Source organism: Synchiropus splendidus, chromosome 14 (genome assembly GCF_027744825.2).
Source record: "Synchiropus splendidus isolate RoL2022-P1 chromosome 14, RoL_Sspl_1.0, whole genome shotgun sequence".
In the NCBI taxonomy this organism is placed as follows: Eukaryota; Metazoa; Chordata; class Actinopteri; order Syngnathiformes; family Callionymidae; genus Synchiropus; species Synchiropus splendidus.
In genome coordinates, this window is record NC_071347.1 from 1874549 (window position 1) to 1898652 (window position 24104).

The 24104-nt window shown below is 40.5% G+C and overlaps 1 protein-coding gene across 1 annotated transcript in view; it reads right to left on the reverse strand.

Moving 5' to 3' along the window:
• The window catches only part of peak1 (pseudopodium-enriched atypical kinase 1), a 56111-nt gene that overhangs the window by 18141 nt on the left and 13866 nt on the right, over positions 1 to 24104 (reverse strand). The gene's annotated exons all lie outside the window — the stretch shown is intronic.

Genomic DNA, 24104 nt, shown 5'->3' on the forward strand with positions numbered 1-24104 from the left:
AGTACGACAAAAAACGGTCAAGGGAAGAGGGGCGGGGGGGGGGGGGGGGGGGGGGGGGGAAGGTACTTCTGTTTTAAGCAGCGCTGCATTGTCACCATTAGAGGGCAATCTTTCACCACATTGTGTCTGATCTGTTCAAACGTGCAGTTTCCTCACCCCCTCTCGACAATATTGTTTTTGCTGCATTACATGAATATTTATCAATATTGTACTCACTAACTATAGAATTATTTACCAAATCCAATCAATAAAAATGAGGCAGAGTATAGCAGTGCATCATGCCTAAACATGGCTGGTTGCTGCTCTCAGAGGTAGATTTTTCCTCTGTGACCTCTGTGACCACAACAGACAGGTCACATCAATCACAAGCCTAGTCCATGAAAACCGAGCTAAAATATCAAAACCATTCAATTGGTTTTACAAAGCCACAGTTCACGTCTTGTTTTCACAGAATCATCATTTCAATATAACCACAGTTCCTATTCATCCATGAAGAGAAAACCATTTTACTTGCCAATTGCCAACAGATGAGATAAAAAAATATATCTCAAACTCACAACCATGTCTGCATGCAAAAAATACAGTGTATTTTGTACACAAAAGTTACATTTTTGCTCTACATCAATTCTTAAATCTACTGGTAGACCAAATGTCTTTATTTTTCTCCATACAATAGTAATGTAAATTTGAATAAGAATAATACAGAATGATTACTTTGTAATTAAGAAGATAACATCAAAAATTCTGATGGTTCAAACTAAATAAATAACTGTGAACGAGTGATTTGGACTCCTTACATAAACTACACAAACATTAAATAATGAGGATTATTAAAACAAGGGTAGATATGAAATCTTGTCAGCCAACGTCACACAGGGTAGTACAGTGGAAAGAAACCACATTGACATAGCATACAACAGGAACTTTTACATCATGTTTTCCTGACCAGGTCAAGATTGGCCCAGGCACAGTCCATCCTGTCAGACACAACAAGTCATTTCCTTAGTAACACATGACTAATAGTGGAATTCAGCAAGAGTGCACTCGATATCTGTCTTATCTGTTGTCAAACAAATGGGCATGGGAATATATATTGCATCCTATTATTGAGATTGTGTGTTGTTCAGCATGCCCTCCTTCACCCACTAACAATAGCAGAGGAGTTTGAGCTGGCTCTCCCATCCAAACAGGTGCTATATAAGAGAGCGATTGCTAAGATTCCAAGAGTGGGTGTCAGGCACTACAGCCAGCTAGCTCTAAAGAAGTTAGCGATATGATGTGCTTCTTTCTCCAGGGTGATAGAAGAACTTGAGTCAACAACTGCCTATTCTTCTACTATTGTTATCCATTTGTTCAACTTTGTCAAACGTGAAAGTTACCTTTTTAGTCAATATACCTTACATGCATTGTAAAAATTAAACAAACAAAAAAGTGAAAAAATAAAGCATGCAAATCGTGGTAACAATAAAACATGAGCATGAAACACTTGTGAAACACAGCCTTTGAAGCCTTTGCTTTGATAGGGGTTTGTACTTTGCATGTTAGGGTCATCTGTCTCGTTTGTGTTGTTTTCATCCTTTTCATTTCAATTTCAATAGTCTATTTTATTTACTTGTAATGAAGTTAGATTAATAGGTGTACGGGTGAAGAAAGAGTTCAGGACACACTTTAAGAACCACAAAGGATGCTCTGTGGATACTGATGAAGAAATGCAGAGTGGATCAGATGGAATGGCTAAGTTTCTGGAGAAGAGATGTGGTATTGAATGAGGGAGTTAGGAGCATCAAAGATGTATGCGAGGATTCTACAGCACATGGGCTTCTCCTCAGCTCTTTAGCACCATAAAGGCACCCTACACAGGGATTTTGACAACGCTGAGGTTTTCCCAGAATGGGGGCGGCATCCACTGTTTTGTAACATGTAGGGAAGTGTAACTTGCAAGGAGAATTATTAATGCTGTATTACGCACTCTACCCTTCTCCTAATTACCATAACACCCTGTCGTCAAACTCAGACACATCTCAAACAAAAGATCAAGGCAGAATTGGAGGAAAGTCGGTTGGAAAGGGTGGAGACGACTGTCAGAGGTGTTCTGTGATGAAAAAAGTGGCAGCTAGGGAGAAAAGGAAAGGTAGAATTTTAACTGTAATTCACCTCTTCGCCTGTTTTCAAAACAGAACCTAAAATATCCAATTCACTTTGTGCACATCTATTCACATATTTTTCATTCTCTCTCCCCATTGACAGATGTGGGATGATACACCACTGCCTCCATCATCTCCACAAGATTATATTTCACTCTCTGGTGAAATGACAGCATAGAAGCTGAACCGTCTTTGTAGTGTGAAGACTAATGCCTTCAAATATGGGACGGCATTCATGCAGTGGGGAAGTCATCAGTCCGTTCAACTTCAAAATCTCCACTACATTCCGGTATTTATAGTTACACAGCTGACAGTGAAGGGAATATCATTAAAACTCAAAGCAAAATGAAGCGCTCTAACATTCACTTAATTGTGTAATGAGACGTGGTCTTTGCAAAGAAAAGCTCAAATTACTAAAAGTTAAATTCAAAGCTCATTCAAAGACAGTGGTATATATTGGTTGTTAATTTTATGTGACTATTTAAATGAGATGAGGAAATGCTGGCCATTGCAGGGGTGCCCACACTTCTTCAGCTCGCTAACTACTTATAAATGACATTTCATTAAAATGTGAAACATATGTACGTATTTTTGAATATGTTGAGAATTCTATACTGATCTTGTTTGTTGTTTTCTTTTTGTCTTTGTGTTTTTGTCTTTCTTTCTCAGCACCAGGTTAAAAAAAAGGCTACAATTTGGAGGCTGAAACATAATACGCAAAGCATCTTCAAATTTCTGAAGAACATGGAAAATATCAGACTAATCGTAAATAACAGGGCAAAATGACTTTGAAGTTCTTCCCATAATACATGTGAAGCAGGACGAACCACGACTGCAGTTGCAAATAAAAGGCATGAAATGGCGAAAAACTTCTGCGACAAAATTAAATATATAACATTCACGGAATGCAAATTGTGCTTGCATCATCCACCTTTCAGTGATTTATATCAGTAAGAGCTTGATTCTGCACACTCTCTGCAGGTATTCTCCTCCAAAACGTCTTTGCTAGGGATGCGTCGATCCAGTATTTTCCAAAGCTAGTAGAGTACAAGTACTTGCATTTGAGTGCTCAGCGATACCGAATGCTTACGCCATTCCACATAAAGGTACCCAAGTGGAACCTTGAGCTGGTCTTATGAGGTCACTGTGACTAGAACAGGTATCATTTGACGCACTGACGATTTTCACTGCGAGGCCCCGCAACCCGAGTGCGCTCTCAACAGTATGGCTAAGGAGGGACATTTAAGAATTATCTTCCAAACACATTTGATACACATGTCCTCCTTGTGGCACAGCGATTCAATTATTAATCAATATTTCTCAAATGACAAAATGTGATATGCATTTACATTGCATTTTTTTCTTGGTTAATTTTCTTCTTGGAGTTCTATAGATGTTTAATTGTTATTTTCATAATTGCATGTAATGAGACCGACTGAATGCCAAGTTTTTGAGAAAACAGAGAAAGATATCGGTATTATTAAACAATGGAAAATAATGACAACAGTTGTCCACTCCGCAAGTAAACCGAAATATTGCATTCACTACAAGGCAGACCCATGGAAGAAAGAAATGTTTTGATTTATTTGCTGCCTGCATCTGCAATAATCCAGTTAAAAGCTGGCGGTAATGCATCTTCTGGATGAGCAAATCAAATCCTATGGTGACAGCTTGAAAATATTACTTTTCACTTGAGAGACTTTTGTGAGGAAACAGTGGGAGTGATCCAGTTCCTCACAATCTCAGAAAAAAAGACACTGATTTTCTCCCATAGCTCGGGGCAAAATTCATCTATGAAAGATTAAGAACGCAAGAGACAATAGCTTTGCTGCTCTCGACACAGGCCTGCTAAATCACTTTGTTATATAATACTTGGTGGCAACAACATTTGCATTAGATGTGCCATTCCAGTGGCGTTGACATGGTAACGCCCCATTGACAAACGCAGAGACATTGAAGACACAAATGCAATGTTTATGTTTTTATTTATAACTGCTTAATATGCAGAAGGATGTGAACGTTGATACTACTACAGAGCTAATTAGTGAGGAGTGTTAGGGTCTGGATAGTCATTTTAGTTCACTGAACAACAAGAACAATTGAAAAATAATATATAATAGTCTTGCAGCAGTTGGACACAAAGACAACACACCCGAGTCAGTGGAAAAGCAGCTTTACATATAAATAGTAAAAACACAGTCGAATTTAAGTGAGTCATATTTAGATACTTGTTATAAACTTTTTTAAGAGTTTAAGAGTTCAAGACAGGCCTAGAATAAACAAGCAGTTAAGAACGCCTCTCCCTGAACACATGATAATGCCACAGTGCCTTCCTACTGAGCGCCTTTCTTTATACTTCCTGCAGATAACAGCTATAATTACTCACACATATCAGCCAAATTAATCCAATGGGAAAAGGAGGGAAATGTACAGTAGTAGTGCACTTCCTTCCAGCCTAGAATTCTCAATAAATAACCCGTAGCCAGAAGCATTTCTGCTCCAGATGTCACACTGCTACTGATGCCTATACTGAGAGAATGCATTTAAATCTTAAGTGAAAGTCTCAACCCCAGACAAAAATGGATCAACAAAGTCACACAAAGTCCCTTGGAAAAGAGGAAAAAATTCCTATGCAGGGCACGGGATTGAGCAAGTCGTGGAATAGTTGCAGGAGACTAGCCTGGGAAAAAGCCGTGGATGTCCCATGGGGAAGAGACCTCAGCAGTGGAATGACCAGATGTGTGGGTGTGCAGAGCACACATACTCAAGCAACTATTGAAGATTTATCTACCCTCACACAAAACACTAGACTTCTACTTGGGACCCAAATGCAAACCTTACTTCCGCCCCATAACAAGTTGAGTTATGTTGTATTTTGGGGGTTACAGAAACAGTTTCCGGACCTTCAGAGGCATTCCATCCTACATTATTTTTGGTTTTGAAACAAAACTTAAATCAGAGGTCTCAAATTCATGGCCCGCTGTCCATTTGCGGACTGCAGGACTCAATCCAGTGGTCCATCACTAGACGCTAAACTATTGCATGGGTGCAGAGTGTTGCCTGCTTGCAAGAGAAAAAGGGTCATGGCCCACACAAATAATGCCAGTGACTGATTGCTGGAAGGACCTCAGCGCTCACTGACACTTGTACACGAGTACTGTCAGATCTAACCCGTCCATGATCCTATACTGTTCATTTCAGGCTGGACAGCTCTTGTCCATAGCAAGAACTCGAGCTTTTATTCACGGTGCAAATCACGCAAACGTCATCAAAACACAGCAAATATTACCAAATGTAATTCTGACAGTGTGATGAGAAAAAATAAATATACTAACCGAAGGGCGGTGCAGGCGTTCAGCCATGCTGTGCATGCTGGGACACCTCAAGACAAGAACTCTGAAAACACAGTGATAAAGATTGGTACAGGGTGCGATGCACTTTAGTGGGGATGACTTGTTATCCAGTCACACATGGTGATGGAATTTTGTGTAGCAGGTGGAAGCTGATGATGACCACGATTTTTAAAACGCGAAATTTAAAACTTCAACCATACAGTTCAGAGCTGATTTTTCTTTATACAACAGTTCACATCACATCTTTTGAATAAGAACTGATTGTTCTGTGGATGAAAAGCACATGCATCACAACACTTGTGCATTGCCCATCATGAAACCAGAAAAGGTAAGGGCTTGGCTCTGGTCTGGAGATGTGGTAGTGAGATTCTGGCAAAGACTACAAGTCCTTATGTGCCACTGCAGCAAGCAACAGGCGTGCCAGGAATGGAAATATGAAATCCTTGTAGTCAGTATGACGAGAAATGGTGATCAGCAATATAATAATGAACATATGTTGCATGTTTTGCTAACAGTTCAGTCCTCAGCAGTGAATAAGGAACAGTGCCAGAGACAAGACAAGACCATAATAAATATAGAAGGTGCCACAAGATGCCTTAAGACAAAACCAAAGCAGTGAAGGAGAGGGGAAAAAGCCTTGCCCTACTTTCATCAAACAATCAGTGGTTTCTGCTGTAGTGCAGCAATCCAGGAGAAATGAGAAGAAGGGAGCCAGCTTGATAACACCACTCAATTACCCCGATAAAAAGAAGCTGTGTTCTTTTTTTCAGTAGAAATGCTCCCTTTCCCTTGGCAGGGCTGAAATTATGCCTGTTAAGAAGCAATGTAGAGGAACTTTCACTCATTAAAATGCAATGAACTTGTCCATAAAACCCCTTTGTACTGTGTGCAATCCAGTATGTTGCATTCAGCAGTTAGTGTCACAATTGCATCAGGATCAGAGTGTCCATGCAACCCTCCTGTATAGGACAAAGTGGAATAGAAGACGTATGTATGTATGTTCCAAAAGTAGTTGGAGGAGAGTGTGGCAGAAAAACAAAAAAATAAGAATATAAATAAGAAGTCATTTATACTCTGATGCAAAGTGTACAAGAAACGAATAAAAACCAAGCACCGTCATCTCAGAGTGTTACAGTAGACCATGTTTGTCTGCTGGTCTCTTTGCTGACTTTGACAGGGAATGAGAACCTCTGGGAGACAAGTCATTTTTTGGCCAACAGGATTCATCAGCAGATTTTCTTTCCCCCAACAGTAGTATCGATTGCGCTATTTTAAATCTTCAGGGCACGTAACAAGCTAATACAGCATATCAAGGTAAATTAAGTTACTTTTCAAAGCACAACGTGTAATGTAAATAATCCCTAGAAAAGATAGACCTTTGATATTTTTATCATAACAATCACACGTAGTTCACCAAAGCTAGCACATACACACTACCTCGTCCAACACCAGAAACTCAGATGCATTCTTTCAACTTGTTTGTTACCAAGGGTGATGATAACACCTTCAGTGATTACTGAGTAAGACAGTAAAGCACACATTCATTGTCCCAGGAAATGATGACATGCCGCTGTGGAGAATTTACAGGTGAGAAAACAGACTGTGGTTCACACAGACATGTGCAGAGGAGCCTCTTTCATTTTGGCAGCCAAATTCTGCAAAACAATGATTCTGTACTAGGTGGTAGCTTCTGCAGAGGAAGTTAGTGAACAGTAAAAACAAAGGCACAGAATTGCGTGAGGCAGATTGCCACAAAGATAAAATCAGCTGGTGGTAGAATAAACACAAAATCAATTTTAGATGGTGAGATGGTATTCTGTTCTTTGGATATTTGGTTTGAAAATACCACCTTGATTTTGTGTCAAATGAGCAAGTCCCTCACATCACATGTCCTGTAATCCTGACACAGCAATCCAGGTAAGTCAGTGAACCACGCACATGTGCATGTTTTGCAGAAGTAATAAGTCCAAAATAAACACAATAGCTCATTGCATTGTTGGTGTAATTAGATGATCTTGAATCATCTTAATTTATAATTCAAGTTATACAATATTTACTACATACCCAAGCTCTGCTCCTATTTGCTAAACACCACACCTACTTCAACTTCACATAAATAATCAGGTATGTTCCACTGAAGTGGAAGCTCAGAACCATCAACGCTACTGAGGGTGAAAACCATGACCACAAACCATCTGCATCATTTGAATCAATCCTCATGGGAGAAGCAGCACGCACTTTGACTGAGATTCAAAATTTCATTCATAATTCTGGTGATGCAATAAAAAACAAAACAAAACAAAAACTCCAAAATGCAGTACAAATCCCACACCTGTGTGTCATTTCTGTTTGTGACAATTTCTCAACCTAAAGACTACAAATAACAGTAGTGTTGCGTGGCAGGAGGGTAGAGCGAACTTTGACATTCTAGGATTATGAGAAACACATTACAGCACCTCTTTGCTCAGCATTGTCTGTTTCAGAGTTCAAAGAACAATTTAAAAATATTTAATTGTATCCAAACTTGTCATAAATATCTTGATCTTTGAATCACTTTAAAAGGTGTATATTTCAGGATTGCAATATTTCTGACAAAAAAGGCATCTGTCTTGCCAGTGTGTATATGTAACTCCTATGTTCACCCTAGTGGTCGCCTCTTTTAGATCAAACGGCGCACAGATTATTTGATACCAGTCACATGCCCAAACAAAGACCATGCCGCTTCCAACATTGACATATAGCAACTAGTCTGACATACATGTCAGTTGATAAAGCCCAGCTTTATACATCGGACTGATGACAATATTGCATCCCTAGTTCTCACAATTATGAAAATACATAATCCTAAAAATGCTAACTGTGGTGCACACCTTGATCACATTCTGGCCTGTGATGCACTGTGCAGCAAAGACGGTCAAACATTCAACCTAACAATATCATCTACAACTGAGGGAAAACTGACATTAGCGACGAGCTCACCAGAGCAATCAGTCTCTGTTCCTCACCATAAACTGCTCCACAGCTTCACCTCCGCCATATGTGGCAGCGTGTAGAGACCAGCATTTACCCTCCAGTATTGTTTAAGAGCCGATTGGTGGATTTATTTAAGTTTCTAATTGATGCATCCACTCCTTCCTACTTGCCACAGCAGTGTGTCTGCTGTGAAAGTTCTATCGATCTGTCAAGTAAAGTCTGCATCTTGCAGCACAAGCGCGGGACAATGCTAGCAGGAAAGCGTCTTCAAGTTAAACACACCATTTAAAGCGCCAAGACTTGACGGAGCACAGAGAGTTTTCCGGGCTCATGACAGTTAGACTGCTGGTTCCTCAGCAGCAGACTGTTCGCACAGCTGACGTTTTGCAACACCCGCTGGTCCAAGCGTGACAAACGGAAAGCTAAGCTAATTGCCCAAGAAATAATCATTAATTTCACCGAGCTCGATGACCAGCCATTCTCAGGTGTTGTTTATGCAGAGAAAGAAACCACTGAGTCTGTCGCCGTTTTGGAGTTGGGAGCAGCGTTCGATAGCCATCTCAATCTGAAACATTTTAAAACGTCCAGAGTGGAAACTTTCATGAATGCAGTGTCCCGCGTCGCTGATTTGAACTGGAGGGGAGGGCCGCCAACGCGCTACTTACCTACCATACGTACCTTCGACTACCCTTATTTGCATAACAATTGACAGCCCTGTAAAAAACTGCAATGCTCTGAATGCGCAATATAGCTAGGGAACCGTATTGGCGTGGGTGTGGCATGTGCAAGAAAACCTGTCAGTAACAGTCAGGGACCAATTGTTTCAGTGGTTAGGGCTAGCTGTTTTATTGCCGTTCTCGATAAGATAAGATAAGATAAGATAGACTTTATTGATCTCACGAAGGAGAAATTCACGTTCCAGGAGCTCTTAAGTTGTTACTACAAAAACAGAAATAGTAACTTCACCTAGTCCCGCAGTCACTTCAGTCACTTGACTGAAGTTCTTGTTTGATTCGGATTTGAAAATGCCTCATAAATGTAACCACTCCATTTAAAGCAACAAGCATGAACAAAAATCCTTCAGAATCCCTCCACATAGCTCTGTTTTGGGAACATGACAATGGATGGGACATGCAGCCAGAGTTTGAAATACCTGATTTTGTTAACTGAGATTTCAATACTTCGCACCACCATAATCATACCCAGCTCAAACCTACTGAGTATAATAATTTGAGATTTGAATTCAAAAATTACAGTTGTCTCCACTGTTTTACTCCATTAAGCTACAGCACAGACAGATGTTCCAGAGGTGTAAAACTCCAAAAGTGCCTTTTTACTCACAAATGAGCAGAATAAGTCCAAAGAGATGAGTGGATGACGAGATGGAGAAGAGAAGCACATGATAATCACAGTGAGGATAGAGCTGGTGCTTAAGAGACATGGAGGCAGGACGAGCTGAAGAGCCACGTGAGGAGGAGGAGAAGAAGAAGAGTGGGAGGAACTTCAGTATTAGGAGAGGAACATGACAGGAATATTTACAGAAAAAAAGACCTGAAAAAAAGGGTAAGTGAATGTACGACGATACAGAATTCTAATTAAGAAAAAAGGGCAAATGGTTGAGGATGTGTTTACTCTCAAGTATGAACGAATAAATTAACACACCCAGAGAGATCAAAGAAAGCACATGGACGCATATGATCTTCAGAATGTAGAGCTTGCTTAAGGGGAAAATCAGGAAGACAGGTTGGAAAAAAATAAAGCCACAAACTCCACCAGATCATCGCACTTGAGAAATTCAGATGAAAACAAAACCATTTCATTTCACCATTCTGAATGAAGTCTCAAATGATACAAAAGAAAGGCCTTTTTTTAATGGGAAACTATGTGAGGAAAGTCACTCATCAATATGTGTGTTAAATCATTCGCTGGTTGCCAGGACAGGAGGGAAACTACTGGAAGGCCTCTCAGTGGCATCTTGGCATCTTAAGTCGAAAGTGTTACTGAATTTTCACAAACCACTTTCAAAAATAGATTTGGTCTTTCCTCACAACAATGTGTGTGTAAATCCTGAACTCGCCATGATATTACACAGAAACAGGGGGGAGAAGCAAAAGCTAAAGATTACTCCATTTGCTCTTAACGGGACTGAATTCCCAAAGAGACTGATCAGTTTCATGATGCCACTTAAAGATCATTGTGCTAACTGCAGCTGAGAGGGGCGGATATATCACAGTTCAGCAGAAGCAGTGCATACGAGAATGCCAGTCGCATTTGAGGACTAATGGTTTGTAAAGTGAGATTAGAACCCACACGGACTCAGTGATGTTACACTCACAGCTCCTGATGGTTCCAGCACTCCCTTCTAGATCACAAACACTGATGGTTTTACTTGACTTTACTTTTAATGGTTGAGTTATACTATTTTATAAAACTGTCTCTTGCCTTAATCTTTATAATATAATAATATATGCTTGTATAATTGTGGATTAGTTTTGGCAAGAAATATTTTAGATGAGATTCATTTCATGAGCAGAATGAACTGCCATTTTAATCTCACCACATGACACTGTACATGTTTTCGCCATTATTAATATCTTTCTCTCAATGATAAATTGTTAAATGTTATTACATTGTTATTATAATTATAGCGTTGTCTTTTTTCTTTTAGGGCTGCAAGCTGAGTCTCCAGGACCATGGGGACAATAAGGTAGTAAACACAGTACTATTTGCAAAACTACAATCAGACAAGTTGTGTGTTTGTCAAGTTGATAAATCGATAACATAGTCTTGACTACCCGACTGTCAATTGAAATTGAACACATAACTAATAGAGGTAGGGGGAAACAGAGTATCCTGGTTTGCCTGTTCGATCACAATGCTCCATCTTGAACTACATTGCCAGTGAGGAGCATGAAACTGCTCTGCTTAGACGTTTTCTGTCGTCGCTAAACCGGACCCGGCAAGTTTGAGAAGGAAACATTAAAATCAATCTCCAATGGGTGAATGGACATAAGGGACGCCTTTGTCATTAGCTTTGCTAACGCAAGTGGCATGACATACGAAACACAACATGCCTGCTTTGATTCAGAGCTTGTTCATTCAAACTTTCCAGTCAAAACTGCACTGAACACACCAACGTGTCGAGGTGAAGTCTCATGGCTGACTGTACGGTGCATCAACGTTGCTTCCGGGACCGGAGTCTTTGCCTCTTCCTCCATTAATGAAACCAACCAATCACAAACCAATGCTTTTCCAAAGCGGTCTTGGGAACGAGTGTGCAAGTTAATAACTAGGCACAATTGGACCATGATCAAAGTTGAACAGACGGACTTCAACAAACGAACAGTGCAGAGAGCCGGAGACAGTGTAGACTAACTTTCCACTTTTCCAGTTGACCTACTGCGTTGCATTGTAGTTTTCCACTGTGACCCAAGCCCTATTGCTATCGGCGTAAAATAACGTGGATGGTGTATTGGCTTATGGAAAAGTAAAGACTACAGTAGCTGTTCCACGTTCTTCGAATTGTGTGGCACACAAGAGTTGATTGCAATGCTTCCACTCAACACTAGATGGGAGAAAGGCTGCGTCCCATTTCTCACCCTAAAACACTAGCACTTAACACTAGCACTTGGTTTTGAGTGCCCTCCACTATGAAGTTCCCTACGACGACCAAGTGAAATGATTGACTTCCCTAAGAATTGGGACAACAGTAGGGCTGCAACGAACAATTATTTTCATAGTCGACTGATCTATTCATGATTCGACTAATGGCGATTACCTTTGTTTGGACCTATTTTGAATTTCTATTTAACTTGAAGTTGCTTAAATCATCTCACTGCGATACACAGACACCAAACATTATTAAACAAGTATATTAAAATAATGACACATAATCCAGGGACATGTATTAACCCTGTGAAGTATAGACCATGAAACAGTTGACAGAGAGCTCCCGTTCTTTATAACAGAGATCTTTATTTGTCCTTGAGAAGCATTTAAAATTATCAATATTCATATATTTATCTCATATAAAATATCTGATCAACATCCACATCAAAAGCTCTTATTTGAATAATAATCTAAAACGATGTGTTCAGTGCAGCTACAACTTCCAACAAGTTAGCTCCGTGCTAACCGATGCTAGCTGTGTGGCGTCACAGACCAAACACAGAAGGCTCTTTCATCATTCTATCATGGTTTTGAAGGGGTTTGCTCATTGTAAAGACGCGTTATCTTCGCAAACAAAACAAAGCCACACTTTTGAACACTACGACCCGTTGCCACTCGAACTCCTCTGCGACAGTGACTGAGGCTGTCAGCCGGAGAGGTGGTGACGCGGAGGCAGAGACGGCAGCAAGTTGGAGTCCGACGTCAGTCTTAATGATTCCAGAGAATGTGATCATTTCTCACTGCTTCTAAATAACAAACAGTTCTCCATGCCCATCCTGCGGCCTGTGTGTGTTTACACCAACAGCAACATGACACATCGATGCACAGATTTTGACGTCGACGTAATTTTGTTGTCGATGTTATCGATGACATCAACTAATCGTTTCAGCCCTAGACAACACTACATGACGTCACTTGTAAAGACAACATGTCATCGGCCGCCGTGCTGTTTTGTCTCCTGCATATTGAGAGTTGCAGACGTTCTGGAAATGCCAGCTCCAACGTTTTTGAAACATCCTGCATCGGTGCTGACAATGCCATTGAGTTTGGTGAATCCCACGGAGAAGAAATGGGCAACAGAAGCCGGCTTCGCTGCTATGTTGTGGTGATAAATCTGTAAGAGGGTTCGAGTGGTGAACGCCGATGCCCGCGGTCTAAGGAGTATTGGGACACACTATAATTACATGTGAACTAGCAAAATCAAGTGTTAGGGTCAAAAACGAGTGTTAGGGTGAGAAATGGGACACAGCCAAAGTCTCACACAGTGGACCTTAATCTCTCTTGCGCCGTTTGTGGGGCACTAATCCCATGAAGGGGATATAATGCAGACGGAAGCAGTATCTGGAGAGGAAGCTGAATTAACAACAGACAAAGAATCATTGCTACTCATTTTTGTCATGTTATTAATGTTCATGTACGTATCCGTTGTTTATATTTAGATTTAAGACTGGAGGCGGTGGGGCACAATGCATTATTACAGATGTTGTCCTTTTAATGGGTATTTTTCCAGTCACATACATCGTGATATATCAATGAAATGTCTTGCAATATGTCAGATATCACAGACATCGCATATCGTGATATTACCATTGTCGTGGGAAAAATATCGCCACAGTATCGAATAGTGAGCAACTCATATTGTCCCACCCATAATAATTAATGTTTACAACATGTATGTTGTAATGATGTTCCTCATCAGTGCAAATAAAACGCCTCTAAATACATTTGTCTGATGTGATGAGTTCTCATATGCAGTAAACAGTGACCAGTCCTTTTTAGTCATTCGATGTAAATAAAGAGTTTCAAGCAAGGGAACATTAACTTGATATAACATTCAACTTACAATACAAACATTTAGTCCGTGATTGTCCATGCTTGATTGATTTTATTTGTTAGTCAATAGTCATTAAAATATTATTCAGAATACCGTAATTTCCAGAATATTGAGCGCACCTGACTATAAGCCATACCCACTAAATTTAAGAAGAAAAAAAGTTGTACTTGTATAAGCCGCACCCGACTATAAGCCGCAGGTGTCCATGTTGTAACAAGAGACATTTACACAGATTTTTTCTGAACTTTATATTAAATAAATGCTTTCTTTTCAAACAGTGCAGTAACACGTCATTCACAGTGTAGTAACACAGCAGTAATGTGGTTTATTAAAAGTGAGTGATCATCATCTTCACCTTCCTCCTGCGCACTAAATCCACTGAAGTCGTCGTCTTCTGTGTCGGAATTGAACAGCCTCAGAATTTGTTCATCGCACACGTTGTCAGACTCTCTTTCGCTGTCGCTCTCAACACCGCTTTCGTCTTGAGGAAAATTTGCACTTGAGCTTGTGTTGTCCTCTTCACCAAGCAGCAGTCCAGCCTTTCGAAACCCATTGGTAATCGTGGATTTTTTGACGCTACTCCATGCTGTCAGGATCCACTGGCAGACTTGGGCAAAAGTGGCTCTTCGCATGCAGCCAGTTTTAGTGAATGATTTCTCGCCACTCCACGTCCACGTCTCCCACTCAACTCAGAGTGCCGCTTTCAATGCGCGAGTCACACTAATGTCCAGCAGCTGCAAAAACTTCGTTGTGCCCCCAGGAATCACAGCAGGAATTGAGTTTGTCCTTTTGATGGCCGCTTTAACGGAATCTGTTATATGGGCGCTCATGCTGTCCAACACGAGCAATGCTTTTTTTCGGTGAAAAAATCCTCCCGGCCGCTTGGTGTAGCACTCCATCAGCCATTCCGTCATCAGACTTTCTGTAATCCACCCTTTCTTATTGACTTTCACAGCGATTTCTTTCGGGAGTTTTTCTTTTGGCATCGTCATCCGCTTAAAAATCACCATGGGTGGAAGCTTTAGTCCGGATGCCGCGCAGCTCAGAACACAAGTGAAGTGCGTTCTCTCATGGCCGGTTGTTTTCAGCGTGCCCTGATAGACAAGCCTTTTTGCCACCTTTAAAACCTACGATCTTCTTTTCAGTGGCGATTGTTTTGGCTTTCATTCTGATCTGCACGATGGAAACGCCTCGGTCGTCTGCTCGCTGTAAAAGTACCCAGTGTTCAAGAATGTTTTCAAGTTCGGGCCATCTGCATTTATTACTCTGAGAGCTTTTGTCGTCTTTTTTGCATTGAGTCAGTTCTTTGCGCTGTCGCCTCCAACGTCTCACCATCAATTCATTTATGCCAAACTTATGTGCAGCAGCTCTATTTCCTTCTCCGACAGCTAGATCGATTGCTTTTAACTTAAAAGCTGCGTCGTATGCATGTCAGGGTATGTTAGGGTATGTGCATGAAGTGCAAAATAATGGACCGGCAAATACGTATTGTCGCACGTATGAAGCACGCCTGAAAATCTATACACAAGCCACATCATCGGATAAGCCGCAGGGCTCAAAGCTTGAGAAAAAAGTCGTGGCTTATAGTCCGGAAAGTACGGTATATCTAACAAAGAATCCTAAGAAAAATTATATTTTAAAAAGCATCAGAATTTAAGGTTACAGCCAGCCAATTTCTATCACAAGCATGTTTTGAAAACATCCAATTCCAATTTACCTTTCATCACTTTTTGGCAAAGCCTGTGCAACTCTGTGCAACCAGGACATTTGATGATATCTGACAACGTCTCACATCAAATTAAATGAGTTCCAGCTGTCCTTTTGACAGAATAGTAATAGCTGCACACTGCAAGTTTTTGTCTTCTATTTTTGCCTTCTTGAAGAGGTATATTAAAACGTGTCTGAATGAAAGTCGTTTAATGGTTCATGTTTTCACATCATGTACACAGAAAGTCTCATTCATATCATTCATTGTCAACCCATGTGATCGGTATCTGTGATCAGCAAAAACCCTGACCGGAGCATCCCTACCACAAATCAGCATCTCAAATGTCATATGTTTGGTGCCGCAACTTTGTTTTGTCATGGTTTATGTGGGCAATAAACTTCATATTTCATGAGGAAAATAAATCGTGATATCAATTCTTAGCCAAAAAAATCATGATTCATATTTTCCCACGAATTGTGTAGGCCTACCAGGAAGTCAGTCACATGTGCTCCTGAATATCCTGGGTCAGATGAAATATGAATCCCTTGAAGATATTATTGATCCCATAGCTATGTATCGTTTCCTGTAACGGCTTTGTACACAGATTTCGCCTTTGTGGCACGAAGACACTCAACAAAAACTCAAACTACACCAGAGCATGACTTTGTCATAACTCAAGTTTAAACAACAGTCTTAATTCCAAATAAAAACACCTGATGCTCCCACGTGACACACAAAAGGTACTGAAGATGGCCAAACTGTTTCATTCCTGTAGAACTGTATTACAATGGCTAAAAAAGAGACAAATAAAAAGCCAACAGCATACACTGAAATATTTGATTATTAGTGTGGTGGACATTTCTAGCACAAGGTTAATCAGCACAACAGCATTTGTAAAACAACACAAGGCTGGTTCAGATTGGTGAGAAAGTGTCCTCATGATAGATTGGAACAAAAGCCTGGGGCAATTAAGTGGATCAGTTTGAGAGCCATGTTGTCGATGATCTGGTAGCAGTCCATTTCTGGCTCTAAACATGACCATTAGTGTTTGTCTCTCTACTAGCTCAGCTAACGTCAGTAAGTTTTCTTTAGCAAACAGTTTATCTCTGGAATCTGCCTTGAACATTATTCTAATAGCCTTTTTGTGTTAGAAGCAGTGGTCTTGTATTGCTCTGGTACAAAGGTTCCATAGGACTCTATTATCTATTTTTTATTTATTGACAACAGTCAAAGATTAACCTCACCACCCGAACCATCTTTCACATTTGCTCTTTATTTAATCACTTTAATAAGTCATGAATCCAGCATTTCCAGCTGCATCGGTGTGGTGACTCTTCAGCATTAGGTGTGAGTGAAACGCTGCATACAGTGTTGAGGTTCTGCAGATCAACTTTGCTTTCCACCAACTAACAATAAAATATGCACAACTAATTTCATAAACAGTCCTTCTTCACAGAAGAAAGAAACCCTCATTGCAGAACAATTGGGTGGGACAAGGGCAAATCCCACCCACTGGTCCAACCCTCTCGGTTCAAACCCTGTGTTGCAGTTTCAGCCCGAACTAAATCGCTCCACTTTGCTTTTGAGGCATTTGATTGAGTGACAGAGTGATATAACTGCATTAAGATTTAGAATGTATTTGGAAAAGGTAGTGATACAGGATCATACTGAAATATCAGCAATTTCAAACAATATAATTAATACCAGTTAACCCCAGATTGTGTCATCCTGTTAAACACATGGCTGTAAATGTGAAGTTAAAATAACTTTATCTTTTGTATTCATCTATCATGTTATGAAGATGTGACTCTGACTCTCAGCAGTCATGTTTGGGTGCTGTCATCCAATGAAATATAACAGAAAATATATATTTTCCTCAACCCACTTCCAGGCCACCAGTGTCTCTCACCACAGGGATTCGGTGAATTTGCAAGTCTTCTATTTAAAATGAAGGAATAATAATAATGATATTATTTACACACTCATTGATTCGCTTTGAAAGTGAAAAATAAATCCTAGCTATGTACATGCACTTTCATCGGGGATGAATTGACTTTGAAAAAAAGGAGACGAAATAGTTTTTTTACATATTGTCTCATAATCATTACCAATTTCTTTTGTATTGGGAAGTCACATCGTGGAAATTTCACTCGAAGTAGACGGACACATCAACAAATAACTACAAATTTATTACAAACTACTTTACATTTGACCACACCAGACTGGATGTGTTTTTGTTATTTATTTAAATGTCAAAGTGGTTGCAAGTCACATACTATTGGATGAGTACCTAAGGCAGAACGTTCCAGTAGTACGGCACTTTAGTGGGTAGGTAGCTTCCATACCGGCAAGATTATCATGCAATAGGCCACGCACAATGTATAATAACATTTTTTTTAAATAACTTGATGGACAAGTAGAATGAACTACATATCTAAAAAACATGGAAATTGAGTAGAAAACCACAATTAGCTAAAAACTTACCGTCGCACGACACTGTGTGACGGCTGGTTCGGACTGAAACTACTGCGGAGAGTTTGAAGCTGGGGACGGGGTTGTACACAGTCCATCCCTTCTCACTTGTTCTGCGATGAGGAGCCTCTCCACAAAAGTATGATGACAATTTCTATCTCAGCAAGAACCAATGTGGCTCTGCATGCCACTTTCAATGCTCAATACGCCATTATTATCCAGGAGAACATTTATTCTGCCCTGGTAATGGCGGCAATGGATTTGGCAACTTCAAGATTCATAAGAGAAAAAAGCAAGTTCTATCATCTATCAATGCCAGATAGAAATGTAGTCAATAGTGAGTAAAACCAAACTTCGCTCCATTTGTCAAGCAGACATGGCTCTGTAGATTCCTATTTATAGAAGCTTGGGCCAGAATTAGCTTCTTTGAAGCAGAAGTCCCAATGTTTATTGGGAGAGCGAAATAATGAGCAAAGTCATGGTGAGCTGAACTGTTGATCACTGCAAAGGACAGGAGGGATCTTGATTCATATTTGAACAAAAAAAAAAAACAGTATTCAGGTCTGTTAAAAATAGAAGAAATGAGAGGTGGAAAGATTTATTTTTGCAGCTCAAGAGCATTGTCTTGCTCAAGAGTGTGTTCTTATGAATGAGGTTTATGTGAAACACCTTTAGCTTGGCTGTGAAAGCTGAAGGACAACGCCAAAAGGTTGAGGTGCATTTCATGAGGGTCTCATACAAGTCGAGACTAAAAAATTGATATATGAACAAACAAATTAATCAAGACTAAAAATGTAATGTAATGTTACTCAAAACCCATCGCATCTTAATTGATTTTTTTTGTAATGTTTAAGAAAAGCATGCAGTATAAAGATGAAGCAGCTCAAAACTTCCCAGCTTCCCGCGGTGCCTCCGTGAAAGACCAGTGATAGGTCCGTGACTGGTTCGTGACCGCTCCTTTCACAGACGCCTGCTGCTCCACTAGGGGGCCTCTGAGTGTCTTGTCGACGCGACGTGAAAAATGGGACGCCCATTTCTCTTTCAGATGGACGCCCTAAATTTCAGTGCCTGCGTAAGGCACTGCGTAATGCCTGCAATAGTATCATCATATTTCAGAGAAAAGGAAGTTTCCATGCAGTATTTTCGCTGAATATGATAAATTCCCTGTGTCTCAACCCTGCACTGGAACCCTGGCCACCGCGGACGCCATGTTGTTTACGGGCCAAATCTTGCTGTTATTCCCATCTCGCGATTTGCAACACTCGCATTTTCATTGGTCGACACCGCAAGGAAGAGGGACGCTATCAGTTGGCTGTTTGACGCTGATTACAAGAGGAAAAGCCAGGTAAGTTCAAAACTTTAAACAAGTGTTTACAAAATGAACTGAAAGTCTTTTAATCCAACAAGTCAGATGGCGACAGCGCTGCATGAACCAGCACATTTCTCGCTATGGGAGAATTGCGCTGGGGAGTTCTTGCAGCATTTGAACAACTTGTACATATTTTACAGATAAATATTTACAATTGTTGTTGTCCTTTTTTATATATTGGCTATAAAACATTTTCCAAACCAAATCTTTGTGTGAAAAATGAAAAAGACAAGACAGACAACAGCTTCTTCCTGAAGGAAAAACAGAATTGTTTTCTTGTTTAAATGTGTGAAAGTTCAGAAAACCATCACAGATTCACAGCACAGTCTGTGCTTGTCTTGCATAACTATACAAAGGAAGATGAACAAAACTGTTGACAAGATGTAGTAAGAGTAATAATTATTATTTAAATTAATCAGGGTCAGTTATCTGAAGGAGAGAATCCCATCCCTTCATCAGATCAGGAGAGCGAGGCAGAGGCTCCATTATCAAGAAGAAGATGAAGAAGTGGATTTGCTGATTTTGACTCTGTAGCTGCTCGAGAAATATACCTCCAGACCCCCAGGTGTTTTCTGCATTATTATTTGTTATTGTGACAACATTTATGAAATTAGATGCAATATGTTTGGTTTCATGAAGTTCTAAGTTCCTTTTGTACAAATATATATTTACAGCGTGGGCTGGGCTGGGGGTGGAGTAATGGGTTGGGGGCAGGGCATGTGGGCATGGCTATGGACGCCCTGTTTCAAAATCCTAGCTAAAAGCCTGCCCACGATGACGTAGTCAGTGGGGTACGCCGCTGAGCAGTCGGAGCTGCAATGCCCCGTTCATCCACGGGGAGGTGCGTGAATACATTTGGCCCTCAGCGATTTCAATAGTGCGACTGTACCTTTCTGCTTACTGTGTCAGAGATTGCTGACCAAACGCAATAACACCAGACTGAACCCATATGGACTTGACAGCTAAGCACTGCTCGGCAGAGACAAAACAGTAGGAACTCCTGAGCGATGATCAAAGAATGATTGAGATATTTGCTTGACAATTGTTGTAAGCTGTCGTGATACCTCACTTTCACCATTGAACGTCCTGTCACTAACATCAGTGTTGAGTGAGCCGTGTTCGGATTTTTGCTTCTGTGAATCACCATTTAAACAAACCAGCGTGGCGAAGCGACCACTCGCAACATTCATTCATTAATATCTAAAAACTATTGATGGTCACCAGACGTTAGTTACTCAAAGTGCAGAGCACAAACAAGGCTTTTCTATTGATCTGGAGTCACTGTCCAGAACTTGATCGTTTATACAGGAAAACAACAAAAGTAAGATCTATTCCGGCGAAATGTCAAGATATTGTTCAGAGACTTTGTGACCTGCGTTTCACTTTGAAACATAAAAAATAAACCTTGCCGCACATGCTCCAAACCCTAACCCTAACTCGTCATCAGATTCACGATCAACACGATTTACATCACTTAGTTCATTCACTTTGTCATTCCCTAAACTAAACGTATGGCATGTGTTTCACCTATTATTCATTGTTGATCATGGTGAAGTCCGTTTAATTCAGTAGAGTGACGATGAGACTCTCAAGTTCGCAGAGCCGCTCACACACACAGACCGGGGCAACGTTATTGATGGCCTGAGCAACATAACAATATATAATCAGTCAAATAAATAGCGTGCACATTTATATCTACGCCACTTGATATTTTGAGGAGGACCACGGTAAAATGTATGAACTTGAAAAATGCATGTACAAAGACATTCCCAGACGTGAACCAGCAACTTTGCAACACACAGGGATGTGCTTGAACCGCTATACTGCCGCTATGTCACATGACCAGCTGTTCCTATATCCTTAAAGAGCATGCTGCATCGTAAATCAGAAGACACTTAGTCCAGGAAAATGATCGAAAACACACTGCTGCCGGAGCATGCATGGCATCCTAAGGGATCAACTGTGTCAAAACTCCAAAGGGGTCACCAGACTTGAATGAGTGGCTCTATTAAAATAAAATAAAATAAAAATAATGGTGCATTAAGCTTTTGCATTGAAATTAAACACTACTACCACAAAAAGCAAGTTGAAGAAACAGACGTCATGTTCTCTGTTAGAACTGATAGTTTATTGGCTAACGCTACAATCACTCCATGATTCTCAGAGAAAGTTGCCCAAAACACCAGCAACTAGTCTAGTTCGGGTATCCCCCAGAATTTTCTGAAACTGTGGTGGCGATCCCGGCAACTACCTCCTGACCTAATCCAGACCATTTTCTGGCCAATCCAGTCACAATCCCACTGAGAAACATGGAAGCAGCGAGAAGAAGTCACTCCTTTGATTACAAAACTTCGAATGCATACTCAAGAGTCCTTTCTGCAGGGTGTTCAATGACACACCCAGTAGTTGGTTTATCCACCACATTCTGTTCGAATACACTTCTTTATCTCCAACCAGCAGCTATCCATGCTCCATGACTCAGAATGCTGCGTCTGGTCCTGGGAGGTTTGGAAGCTGAGAACCATGCTGCAATTGTACAGAGGACGTTGTTGCCTGTACACAGTGTCTAATACTAGCACCTCCCTCTCAGGAGTTTATTGCTTTGTGTAGTGGGATTGAAATCATGTTCAGAGTAGCCTAGCTTTGTCCCTAAACAACGTCCAATGGGCGGGGAACTCTGTGGTGCATGCAGAGCATTGGGACAGTGCAGCTAAGTTGACGGACGAAAGGGTAAATATTCATTTAGTGACAACTACCATGTCATTACCAGAAAAAAACAACCCTAAGTTGACATGTTGCCTGAACTACAAACCTTTGATCAGCCATGTAAAGTGCAGTGTTGCTGAAAAAACAGGAAATGTGGGAATAAGGGGCAGAAACTATGAGAACTCAACTACATTCTGCTCCTTTTCAACATCTGTGAAATGTAAGAAGAAACACTGACTGAATTACATACAGTGTAAATAATGCAACCATGTTGTAGAAGTTGTCAGACAAATGTCATATAATGGCTCCTATAAGGTATTTACAATGTATTAAAGGAAATTGATATTCATGCGTTCAAAATGTAACTACACCACTGTCTATGAGTGAAATGTGTTCATCTACCAGACTTGCCTTTCACTCAACAGCTGGGCTTGTGACGGTAACAGGACGCTGCTGCACAGTTGAGACATGGATCAAGCAATGAAAGCTCCAAGAGCTGTGCCACATTGCAATCTGTCAGGGTTTGGAGATTCATTACAATGAAGCTCCGGACTGCTGAGAATGTTACTCTTTGAAATGTCATACGATGCTCAAAAGCATTCTGGTCTGGAACTTGGGGGACAACACACTGAAATAACAGCAAGACTCTAAACTGCTTTCTGTGGATGGTGTAAATCACATGAGTTGCTTTATTTAATACATGCTGAAGTGAGTTCAGAACAATATGAAAGAATATTTTTATTTAGACACCTGAACTCAAGTGTAGGTGCTCACATCACTATGTCTTGGGAGCGCATAATTAATTAATTTACTTAATTTATTTATTCTTATTTATTTTTAAGCCACCTGAATCTGAAACTTCTAACAATGTTCGGAGTGGAAACTTTCATAAATGCAGTGCTCTCTGTCTCAAAGCCCCGCTACAAGCGGCCAGGATGAAAATATTTCATGGACATAGCTGAGTCTCAAGAGACTCACCAGACTGCAAGGTCTCACATCAAATGAAATGTTTTTCAGTTGTCCTTTTGCAGAACGGTTGCTGCATTCTGCATTTTTTTTCTATTTTTTTGCCTAGTTGAAGAGGGTTATTAAAACGTGTCTGAATTAATATTATTTAATGGTTCATGTTTTCACATCATATACACAGGTCTCATCATTTTGATTACATATTCATTGTCATTCCATGTGATCAGTACCGGTAGTGATCGGCACTCTGGTTGATCGGTGTCACTGATCGGCAGCAAAAACCCTGATTGGAGCATCCCTAATCCTAATGTACGGTCCCACACTCAGGAGCTTTTCACACCGCGTATTCTGTCCCGGGTGGCCTGAGTTCAATTCACCCCCTGTCATCGACACCGCAGATATTAACTGATGACAGACCGCCACCGCTAACAGAGTATCACAGCCAAAAGTAAATAGGAAAAAGAATAATCATGTTATCAATAATCTGTCTGTTAAAAAAACTTGGGAGTGGAGTCGTGCTGTACACGTAGTTTCGTAGTTAGTTACGACAGAAAGGCAGCGTGACCTCAGCAGCGAGCTGAGTGTAACATGCCATATCGCATGTTCTATCAGTAGCTGCTGCCGTTGACTCCTCTGATCTGGAGACCTGCTCAGAGCTGCTGAGAGGCGTCACATTTCATCATCCTTGGCGATTGTACTGGAACTGACGAAGAATAGTTTCTAACTCTGACGTCTGTGTCCACAGTCAACTTGAAATAAACGTGTGAACGGACGTTTTGCTCACGCCCTGATTGCTGTTTGCTGCTTATTGAAAGACACGACAGTCATGATGTAATAAAGCGAGAGGAAAAAAGCTGCACCTTCATCTCCATTATTCTACATCTTAAATGAGAGCCAATGAGATTATGAA